The 12,259-nt window shown below is 41.7% G+C and overlaps 1 protein-coding gene across 19 annotated transcripts in view; it reads right to left on the bottom strand.

The window, feature by feature from the left end:
• Positions 1 to 12,259, bottom strand: part of LYPD6B (LY6/PLAUR domain containing 6B) — a 165,710-nt gene that overhangs the window by 21,813 nt on the left and 131,638 nt on the right. For 3 of the 19 annotated variants that reach the window (XM_072789158.1, XM_072789150.1, XM_072789144.1), the window contains one exon: positions 2,229 to 2,287. The exons of 15 other annotated variants lie outside the window; for them this stretch is intronic. The gene's annotated coding sequence lies outside the window, so the exon portion shown is untranslated. Of the gene's footprint in view, positions 1 to 2,228; positions 2,288 to 8,336; positions 8,453 to 12,259 lie in introns of those variants that run through there. One more of the 19 variants, XM_072789160.1, reaches the window with a different exon arrangement.

Raw genomic sequence — 12,259 nt, 5'->3', positions numbered from 1 at the left:
TCCCTATCAGTAAAACAGAGATATTAAATATCTGTTTTACAGAAAACTAGAGAATAAATAAGTCCCTTACCCATTGCTATTGTTGTCAAATTATTAAATCAATTAGGAAGCTAAATGTAGAGATCTAGGGTTGGTTCCTCTATGGATTACCTGCTGGCAAATATCATTAAGAGTATGTAACACTTATTCGATTTAAGACTGAAATCCAATAAACATTTTTTCAGCTCTCAAATTCCGTGATTGTCTGAGTATATATGAGAGAAGGATGTGAAATTCCTCTGAAGACCAATTTTAGGAAAACTATTCTAGAATATATGTGGGAACAATTAGCCTAAGCTTAGCATTTTCATTAATCTGTTTTCTGATAAATCTATATTCTTTGCCTGTACTTACATAGTAGGCAGTTGTTCCTACCACGTTTGCTGTCAAAAGCATGAAGCTCTGTGCTCTCATGTGTCCTTACCTGTACTTGCCACTCCTCTTTAAAGGCCTACTTCCAGTATTTCTCATCTTTCAACCTTACTGTGTCTGCTCCAGCCCATGGGTTAGTTCTACTCTGAAAAAAGCTTGGGGTTCTTTTGGGGACATAAGACTCTATCCTTCTTTGCTTAGCACTGAGTTGGGCACAGCAAGTTCTCGTCCTTGCTTGTAGAAGAGCTGAAAGTTTCTGAAGGTCTCACACAATTGCAGGCATTATCAGTAAAAATAAATTGGAAAAAAAAAACACAACTTTTTCATCTTCTCTACCAGTAGAATTCCCATTTCAATTGTTTGTATAGATTTTAGGTAAACCCTGTGGAAATCATGAGAACTCTCTTTTCAGCAACTGAAGGTCTACCCAACTAGAACTAGTGTATTCACGTGTTGTTCGACACATACGATGTCAAGCTTAAAAAAAGGCTACGATCACATCTTCCCGAGCTATCCTCGCTGTACAGAAGGGAAATGAACCCTGCCAGGCTTTCATCTTTTGCCCCTCCAGACCCACCCGCCATCCCCCTCCACCCTGTTCTATGTCCTGCAAAGCCAAGCTACAAAGACAACTCTCACAGTTCTTTTTTTCTGCAGGCATCCAATTGGGTTTAGCTAATAGCAGAAACTGGCAGGTTAGAAGATGGGAAGAAATTGAGACTAGGATACCTATTCCCTTGATTCACTCCCTGCCTGGCTGTTATCACACCTCTCAGCTCCTATCTAGTAGCTGATTCCACAGCTACCTTCTCCTGGGTTCTGATAGACATTCTCTCTCCTTGCCCTTGTCCTGTCAGCCTGCAGAATAGAATTAACTCTTCTCTGTTACTGCCTCTGGGGTCTGGTACTATCTCTTGCTGGTTTTCCTAAATCTAGCCATACCATTATGAACAGTGCTCTATTAATTCTCTCAAATCACACCAGTCTGAATATGCCCTTGAATATGCCATCTTCCTACCAGGTGTCTGCCAGGACCCTGACTGAGCCTTGAATCTAGTCTTAAAATACCAGGAATCACTTTGGACCAAAGCATCAAGGCTTATTGTTACAGCAGACTTATCATAGAAACAGCTATAGTGAATAAACAGTCCCCCTTTACTAGCAAATATTACTATTGCCTTATGGTAAAGCAACAGTTGAATATATGCTATAAACCATCTCAAGGTGAGAATGAAGACTATAGAAACAAAATGAGATTACACAGAAGCTAAATCTAGAAGGTTATAATCTCGTACAAATATCACAAGCCCACCAAAACCCAGCTTTATCTGTTCCCACTGTCATTGAAGAATATCATTAAGTAAGTAGAGAGATGGACAAATTCTTGAACTTCAATAAAAGAGCCGAGAAAACAGAACACATACTGTTATGGACATAGTACTAAAGCCCACTGAAGCTTTCATATATTCGGGTTGCACCCTCTTACTGCAATAGAGTACCTATAAATATAAATATCTGCACAGGGATGTAAGTTTTTTTAAATATAATAAATCCACTGTAAACTGGAATCCCATATTAATGCAATGGTGCTTTGCCCTGTAGTCTGCTCTTCCTAAGATCTTATATTTTTAGAACCAACACTAGTTTGTATGGGCAAGTAGGCTTCTCACTGAAGAAATGTTCTTGACCTGCCCCCTTTGGTTAGGTTTCTGGTTACTCACCTGCAATCCCAAACCTTCCTACTGGGATAATGTTTTTGGTAGCCTCATTTGCCCAAAATGCCCCGTACTTCACATTGCAAGATTACTCATACCCACCTTTCTTAATTTTCTTTCCTCCTCCTCTTCCATTCCCTGCTACCCTCACTCAAGGACAACTGAAAGAGGGTGGAAAAAAAAGTTCAGCTCAAAATGTACATTGAGATCTCATCCATATTCTGTACAAATTTCCAGACCATAAAACTCCTTACTGGCAGAGAAAGTGTTCTGTGATAATGCCTAAATAGTCCCTTTTACCTTGTACTTAAAATAAAGCACACCTTGAGTGCAGGTTTTAGAACAGTGGCATACAACGACAGAAGTCAAAAGAGGCCAAAAAAGGGAGTCTTCCCTTTAGCAGTTCCGTCTTGTTAGTGGACCCAAAGGCCCCCTTCACTGAAAGCACCTAAGTGAGAAGGCTTGCTTAAGGATGTGGTAAGTGTGGCATCTGTAAGATGAGGGAGTAAGGAAGCACTGATGACCCTATTTCATCCCTTCCAGTATGCCAGAAGGTGCAGCCCCCTGGAACTGACGCCCAGTCACACTACTGATGGCAAAGATGACAGACTTCTAGCCCAGAGTTGCGGTTCTGGGCTGTCGTATCCACCGTAGGTAATAACCACTCGCAGCAAGTACAGTGCCTGCCCTTCAGACTTATCACTCCTGGGTAGCCCAATCCCCACCCCCTCCCAGCCCCCACCATGACTGCCCAGTATTCAAGTTAATAAACTGCTTGAATAAATGCTTGAATCAGGTTGACTTTACCCATTCATTCAGTTTGCAAGGTCCACTTCCTTAACTCTGAGGCAGAGTGATTTGTACTTACCCTCTGCTGTCAGGGTTTGGGCAGCAGGTGGTTACCCTAGCTCATGGCTGTGTAGCCTCAAATTAGCAACTATACCCTATGACTCATCTTCAAAGAACTTTCCTGTCTGAAACTAGTTCATCTTCCCCACATGTCCTTGTGAGGTAAGTGCCCTGTGCTCATCTGCAGGTTATAAATGAGGAAATCGGAGATGAGAAGGTTACGGGCTGTGCCAAAGGTTATTAAGGGTGTCTGCTGGGGAATGAAGTCATAACGCAGTGATCCAGGCCTTTCCCCCATGCTTTGACCACCTTATTCTCTGGGCTTCTATGAAGGTATAAACAGAGTCTAGTAGATATGTGCTTTGACCACCTTATCATTCTCTGCGCTTCTATGAAGGTGTAGACAGAGTCTAGTAGATATGTGCATTTCAAAGGGGGGGGGGAAATTATTATGATTTGGTCCTGCTAAATAAATACTTTGGATATCTTTCTGAGGAGAACTCATATTAGAAGTTATCTCACTCATATCTTTTCCAGCAAAGATATCTTATTAGATAGATTCAGTACTGTCTCCTAGAAAGAAAGCTTAGAAGATACATCTTCACTGCTCTTCCTGGGAAATGCATGAAGAGGTTCATCCTTGGACCCTCAGGGACACAAATCAGCACACAGGCCACTTCAGGTCACTGCCAGTCCAGGCCTGTGAAGTGTCCATAGCAGAATTACATCATGGCACGGTCTCCTTTACACACTTCACCAAGGCTGTTGACGCTTCGCAACACATTTCTGGTCTCTGATCAGCTCCCCGGAGCGCGCATACAGCAGTATTTCAACCTTCTCTATTACTAGCCTTCCTGACTTTGCCAAAGAAAACCAGGATTGGCTAGTTACCAGGGCAAAGCTTCAACCATCAAAACCATGTCCTTTTTCCCTTCTGGGTTCCTCTTCCTCCTCCCACCTTCTAGATGAGGACCTGCCCTGAGTTTCATGCCCTTACGTAATTACTATTTACCTTGCTATAGTATGTAATTACCATTACTCTTCTTAGGGACTACATTCACTCTCACACATTCAACTCCCATGCCTTGTCAATTCCTAAATCAGGCCCATCCCTGACCTGAGGAGGCTGGACTACCAACTATAATTTTCTGCCATTTTTATATAGCATGAGTTGGAGTAGATGACTATTTCTCTTAGAGAATGACTCCTCCCGACAGACATTAAAAGATTGCTGCAATAATTAAAACATAGTTGTGGGGATCCCTGGGTGGCTCAGCGGTTTGGCACCTGCCTTTGGCCCAGGGTGTGATCCTGGAGTCCTGGGTTCGAGTCCCATGTCGGGCTTCCTGGATGGAGCCTGCTTCTCCTGTGTCTGTGTCTCTGCCTGCCTCTCTCTCTCTCTCTCTTTCTCTCTCTCTCTGTCTCTTATGAATTAGTAAATAAAATCTTAAAAAAAAAACAAAAAACAAAACATAGTGGCACATGAGTAGACAAATGGAACAGAACAGAAAGTCCAGAAATAGACTCAAATACACATGGGAATTTGTTATATGGTAAAGGTGGCTCCTCAAACCAGTAAGATAAGATTTTACTCTAAGAAGTTGAATTGGGACAACTGGATAACCAGGGGGAAAAAAAAAGACTGGATACATAGCTTATGCCACACACATAAAACAAAGCCATAAAAGTTCCACAAGAGAAAATTCTGAACACAGAACAGCATTAGATAATCATAAGGAATTACCGGGGTCATAGTATTTAGAGGTTACATTCTAAAGAGTCCTTATGTGTTATTGATACATACTGACATACTTAAAAGAATATTCCTAGTTGATGAAGCTGGAGGATGGGCAGTTGGGGCTCATTATACTATTTTCTCTAATTTGTGTATGCTTAAAATTTCCCATAATAAATTTTTTTTTTTAATACCAGAAGAAAATATGAGTGACTTCCTTGGATCAGGGGAAGGCCTTTCCAATTATGATTCAAAACCCAGAAGGCATATAATTAAAATGATAAATTCAATTACATTAAGCAATAAGTTCTACATGACCAAAAAATACCCTAAGAAACAGAAAACCTGGAAAAAATATCTTCAACTTATGTCATAGACAAAATAATGGAAATCTCACTAATATGGAAAGAGCTACTAGAAATCAATAAGAAAAGTAACCTAACATAAAAATAAGCTAAGAAAACTAGTAGATATTTCATAGAAAAACAAACAAAATAGTCTTGAAACACCAGGGAAAAAAAATAAGCATCTTTTCAAATACAAGCAATGCAAACTAAAACTATACTTTATAACTTCAGATTTTGACTAGTCTGATAGGTAAAAATGTTTTCTAATGCTGCTTTTTAAGGAGACCATGGGAAATCAGTTGTTTTCATATACTGCTGGGAGAAAGGTGACTGCTTAGGAGCAATTTGGTAGCTATTAAAATATCAAGTGCATTTACCCTTAACCCAAAATCTCACTCCTTGGAATTTTTTCAATATACAGCCTGTACACATGAACAATGGCACACTGCGTGATGGTCATTGCAGCATTATAATAGCAAATGATTGGAAACAACCCATGTCCATCAGAAACTGTGTGTATATATGCACACAAACAAATAGAATATGCAATGAAATATAACACAGTCATTAAAAAAATGAGGAAGTTCCCTATATATAGCCACCATGAAAAAAAGCTCTCGGGTACAGATACATATATGAATGGAGAAAGATACAGAGCTACGGATATCATTTAATTTTTTGTGAAGAGAAAATAAAATAAAAATTACTCTATATATTTACTTATATATGCATAAATACACTCAGCAACAATACATAGGAAATGAACAGAAGTGATGACCTATGGGTGAAGGAACAGGGTAAAAAAAATCACATAAAAGGACAGAAGAAGGAGGAAGATTTCTCAGAATGTATCTCATTTTACTGATTTATTGGTTTTTGACCCACATAAATAAAAATTTATTAAAACATATTTTTAGAGAGGGAGGTGGGGGAGGGGCAGAGGGAGTGCAAGAGAGAGAGAATCTTAAGCAGCCTCCACGCCCAGCACAAAGGCGAACTCAGGGCTCTATGTCACAACCCTGAGATCAGGACCAAATAGTAGATAATTACAAAATAGCATTTTTTATTTGGCTTTGAAGTGAATCGTGTGGTGGTAGGCAACGCAGTCATAGTGGTCTGCAAGACGAGCAGAGAACATAGATAAGGAAGAGAAGCCGAAGAGAAGCATTCTATCCATTTGAGTATCTTGTGATTGTTGACTATAAGCAAGATATCTTTTGCACTACAGGCCAATAGCGGCTAATGTTTTCATCTCCAAAGTCCATTTCTATTTTGCCTCGACCCTAGACCCCAGATTCCACATTTAGAAGGAGTTATCTAAACTGTATGCAGAAGATAGTTATCCATTTTTAAGATTAAAAAAGTACAATTGCCATGAAAAGTGTCTGCCCCACACAAGATAAATTACATTAACATGCTATACAATTTTGACAAATGTCAAAAAGAGTTTTTATACACTCATTAGCCCATGTTGTTTTGCTGCCCCTAAATGAACAATTTCTGTTAGGCTCTCTGAATCATTAGAAGGAGCTCATCTCCTGTGACTCCATTAGAGATTCTACAATTCTAGATTTTAGGCTTTCAAGTTGAAAAGAGGCAACGACCTGGGAAGCCCTCGCATCAAGGCTTCATGGTAAGAGGGGCCTAGGACTCACTCCTGTAGGAAAGGAAGCGATGGCTCCTTGTGCCCTTCTAGCGAGGGGGAATTTCCTGCTATTTGGCTGAGTGACCAGCTATCTATTTGCCATCCCTGGGCTATTTCTCAGGATTTCGGTTTCTTTACATGTAATCAAGCACCAAAAGTTAGTGCCAACATTGGGCAAGGCACTTCACATCCTGGTGCCTCAGTTTCCTCCTTGTAAAAAGGAGAGAACAATAATGACCTCAAGCGAGTAAATTAATACATCTCAAGAATGTAGAAGAATTCTGGAAAATAGTCTGAACTCAGTAAATATTAGCTACTCACATGTGGCATCTTAGAGATATCTTTAAAACTCGCTCTTCCAAGCCAGGCTTCCAGGGCTACCTCCTGAGAAGTTCCAGAACACATCCTCTGTCACCGTTTTCCTTAGACTAATTAGCTATGGTACAAATGGAAATTACTCTCATAACTTCAACTTCACCAGTGTTGAATGATTTACATAATCCTGTAGCTAGGAGGTCCCACAACTGCATTCCTTTCTTTGGCAAATGTGTACACTTTCCTCCTAAGGTGGTATTTGCTCACGTCTTGTCTGAGAAATGACTCCAGGCTAGGGTTAGGTGGAGAAGGCCAACGCTTTCCCCACCCTCTGTGCAAGGGCCTAAAACCATGCAGACCATCTAGAACATTACAAAAATGGTCCCCCAAATCATCTGGTCTTAGGAAAGAAAATGGAATCAAACTCTGTGTCCCTGATGGGCAAAGAGAGGATGGATGTTTTCCTGGTTAAAAGTTTCAAAAACATGCCTCTGCCACACTTGAAATTTTCACACATGATTTCTTTCCTTATACTTTATTCATTTAAAATGCACAGCAATTTAATAAAATAATCCAATTTATAGACTCTAAATGAGCTAACTACTTTTATTCAGTTATTCAATCAATATTTATGGAGCACCTACCATGTGCCAGGCACCACTTGGTTCACAGCCATAGCTTCGGTCCCTAAAACAAAGCTCCTGCTCTCAGTTGTAGGACTTTCCAGTGACTTGCTGATGCTTTTCTCCATGTGTCCTGATGCAGGATAACTTCCTTTCCTAAGCTAACATTTACTGGACGCTTATGGGTGTCAGGTACCTAACATCATTAGCTCATGTAATTCTTACAACAGCCCTATGAGGTGGGTACTGTTATCAGCCCCACTTTACAGACAAGGAATGTGAAGTTTAATAAGAGGATAAGTAACTTGCCCAAGACTACAAAGTTAGCAAATCATGGATAGAATATAAATTAGGTTCCAATTTCAAACTTCTCCATTTTAATCCCTACACGATGGTGCCTTCAAAACTTCTTAAACAAAGCTTGCTATGATGGATTTCTAAAATGGTCTCTTCTGCGTTTTCCTTGTTTGGTTTGCTAAGTTTTTTTTTTTTTCTTTTTTTGCTTCTTCTGTACAATGCCTTTCTAACATCTAGAAAATGATCATTTAAAAGCAACTGTATCAAGTCATAGGACCATGGCAGAGGAGGCTAAGAAATAACAGCCAGTTGTACATAAATATTTAAATATATGCACTCCACTCCACTTAGTGCATTATTCAGATTCTGGGCTTACACGAAAAGGTTTCCAGAACTTACCAGCTGCTTCCTTTTGTGATCTCAATGATTCCCGCCCAGACAAGACTCAAAGGACCCATTTTCCAAATCAGCTTCCTCGTATTGACACCTGGTCATTGATGTCATTCTCTTCTCCTGCCAATCCTAAACTGACGAGGGAGGAGAATTTGAATTGTCTCTCCCTAATTGCTTCCTTTCCTTTTCCCCAAACCTTGCTTTTTTTTTTTTTTTCTTCCCGTAGAACTCCCTAAACCAAAAGCATAGTCTGGTGAAGTGAGTGTGATTAAGCAAATTAAGAACTGGCTCAGGGAGTCACTGTAATTGCTCTAATCAGGGTACTTTCCCTGGCCCTGTTTGAGGGAAGCCTGGCCAGCCTAGAACATCCACTCCTTGTCAGTCGGTGGTGTGTCAGCAGATGGCAATCACTGCTTCTATTTTTCCAGGTTAATGTGAGATTAAGTATCGGGCTTTGAACCCTAATTATTCTCCCCAATGATTTCTTTTAATTGGTCTACCAAAAAATCCCTGAATGCTCCCAAAGCCCATGCATCACACTCTTTGATGGGAAGAAGAATGTGTGTGCAAAGGGTGGGGAAGGGGGGGGGGCAGTTCCTATCTCCCTCTCTCACCAAATTCAAGCTCCTTGAAGGCAGGAGTCATCTTTCGTCTCCAGCAATGGCTCGGCATGGAGCAGGTGTCCAAATGTTTGCTGAATATTACGGAATGCAGAAATGAGATGTGAAAGCCACATTTTCTCTCAAGGAGCATTTTATGAGACGATGAATTTAATAAGAGAAAAACACTGCATAAGGTATGCACGTATTATAGGCTACACTGAAGCGAGAATGTAGAAAAGACTGGGCCGGGGCTCAGTACATACTTTACAGCAAACATCATCTGATTTCTCACCATTAACTCAAAATAGCTACAGGTTTAAGGCTATATGAGAAAGAGGCGGACATACAGAAGTACCAGACTGACACCAAATCAGGAGCTTCCTTCAGGAAAAAGGCAACGGCAGGAATAATCAACATTCTCACAAGCTTGATTTGGCTATGAAATGCTTCGGAGAAAATCCAGAACCTCAGAAATCTGATAGCTACATAAGGGCTACAAGACGGTTGTATATTTAAATCTTGCCACCCCGCTTAGGCTGTTGCTTGACTTTCTGTAGTTTTTGGCAACGGCAGCTCACAAAGCAGAGTTGAGAGAGCTGTCACAAGAATTCCTTTGGGTCTGGGTTCACTGGGCCCTGCAGACAAATCTAAGAAAATCTGGCAACGTTCTGCTGCAGCACGGCCACCCAATGTCGTCCTCATTTACTCGGCTTCCTTTCGCGTGGGTCATTACATCGAGCACTGGATTAGAAGATGTTATGTTTTGACACCATCAACCCATATTGATTTTAGGAGTGTTTTCTTAGCTGAGAAAGTATTAGACTTTTAAAATGGAAAATGTGTGTATACACACACACACACACACACACACACACACCTCTTTTATTCATTTAAGAAGCATTCTTGAACACCTACTGTGCACCACACACAGGACCAGAAACAAAAGGTTAAGACATGGTCCATGCCCTAAAGCATTTTGGATACCGTGATGGAAGCAGCCCATGTACAAACAGCAAATGTGGGCCTGTTGCTATGGAAACAATGGATTACGGCGTGTTACTAATTCCTCCACCCTTACTTTAAAAAAGAAAAAAATGATTTGAAAGAGAGAGTGAGCATGTCTGAGTGGGGGAGAGGGGGGTGCAGAGGGCGAGGAAGAAACTCAAGCAGACGCCCCACTGAGTGTAGAGCCCAACCCAGGGCTCCATCTCACAATCCTGAGCTCACAACCTGGGCTGAAATCAAGAGTAGGGCCCTCAACCTACTGCGCCACCCGGGGGCCCCCACCTTTACTTTTCTAAAATGCTAGTGATTCCTGTAGCTTTGCCGTAGGTAGAGAAACATACTAATTGCACTGAGACCACGCAGGGAAGACCCCAGAAATAAGCAAATCTCCAACGAACAGATCTACACACATTTACTTTGGCCAAGTAGAGGAAATGCCTCAGGAAACACTTTTTTTTCTCAAAAAAAAAGAGAAAAAGAAAAAAAAAAAACCCAGCAGGTTGGCTGAGACTTTCCACAGATCTCCCCAGAATAAGTGGATGGGCGCAGATGAGCGCGCGGGCTCGTAGCACTGAGCGGGAATCGTGTTGAGGCTCTGTCTCCAGATCCAAAACTAGGAACTGGGCAGCCTGGTGCTTTGGGGATTTCCAACAAATTCATAGCTCCCACGTCCCCATTCTTGGTTCAGCGATTTCACCTGCCAGCAAGTTCGGTTCTCCCAGAAGCATACAGTCCACTAGATAAGTCAAGCTTGGAGGGGGAAAATCACATGTTTTACTGATCACCAGCTTACCCCAAATTAAATCCCCAGTATAGTAAGACGACGTGCCTGGCCTGCCCCTGCCCCCCTGAGGGTTTATCACAGCACGCTCACCTTACCTTCCTGAAGGCATTCCACTTATCCAAGAAAGAAAGAAAAAAAAAAAAAAAAGGTATCTTTCCCTATGACTCCGATAATCTTGACTTACATGAAGAAGTATCTGCCACCCACTCACCGAGACATGATGAGCACTCACTCTCACAATGAACATAACACAACAATTTATTTTCTGGGAATATATTAGACTAGGAAAAAGTTGGATGCGACATCCTGTGAGCTGCTAAGACACAGCACGTGAAGCCTGCCAAGGGCTCTTTGGCTATTTGGGACAGATGCAGCCTCCTTGGCGGATCCCAGTGTTCTGATAGCCCAGGTGGCAATCCTCACTCACTGGAACTTTCTCTCTATGCACTGTGAGCATCTGGAGCTTTCAAAGGCTGTGCTGACCAAGGACTAACGGCCAGACTCATTACAACTGGTCCCAGAAATGCCTGGGGGGAGCTCCCTGGGTCCCAGGACCGAGTCCCACATCAGCCTCCCTGCATGGAGCCTGCTTCTCCCTCTGCCTGTGTCTCTCTGCTTCTCTCTCTCTCTCTCTCTGTCTCTCATGAATAAATAAATTTAAAAATCTTTAAAAAAAAAATTGGTCCCAGAAGAGACTTCTGCCTTGAGTCAATCTTCAAGAGAGCATCCCACATGGAGAACATATTGACCTGCTGCTAAGGCCTTCCATATCCAAGCTAAATCCTTAGACTTTCCATCTTGTCTTGGGACAATGCCAGAATCCCAGTGTCCTTCTGATAATTAAGTGACCTCTCCTGCCCACACACCAAAAATGGCTAGTTCTTGGAAAATATCGGAGATCAAAATTCCTTTAAGCAAATCCACGTGAACTACCTAATATGTGATAACTGCTGTAAAGCTGTATCGACGTCAAATTTTAAATTTAAGAAAGTTCTTTGACCCAAAGAACTGGCCGGAAGGGCCATCATGCATGAAAGGACTGCAGTGAGCACAGGGCCGAGTTGGATCAATAATTAAAACAAGTGCTATAGGAATGCCACATACGCACTATTATGTAGAAACAAAATGTGAAAGATGAGTCTTTGATTAGATAAAGTGCATTCACATATAATTCTTTTTTTTGATTCTGACAACTGCATGGTGAGATAAGCAAGGGAGATGTTACTTTACTAATCCCATTTTACAGATGTGGAAACTGGGACCCAAAGAGGCTTAGCCAAGGGCATCTTGCAAATAAGTTGGAAAATTCCAGGGAGTGGTCCTAGCACGGTCTCCCTGTTGTGTAATTTTGTTGCCACACCATGCCGCCTCCTTGCCAAGTACCAGGGGAGGGAGAAGAGGGAGCGTGGAGGATGTGAAGGGTGAGCTATAGGGGTTACAGGTAGGCAACCAGAAGGATGATGGGTCTTTACGGGGAAAGGAAGAGAGAGAGATGGGCAAAGAGCAGGACCACAGCCTTGAAGGCAGAGCCTGGGGAG

This window comes from Canis lupus, chromosome 20 (genome assembly GCF_048164855.1).
Source record: "Canis lupus baileyi chromosome 20, mCanLup2.hap1, whole genome shotgun sequence".
Lineage (NCBI taxonomy): Eukaryota > Metazoa > Chordata > Mammalia > Carnivora > Canidae > Canis > Canis lupus.
The sequence above is the reverse complement of the archived record's forward strand: the minus strand, read 5'-3'. Positions and strand labels throughout refer to the sequence as shown.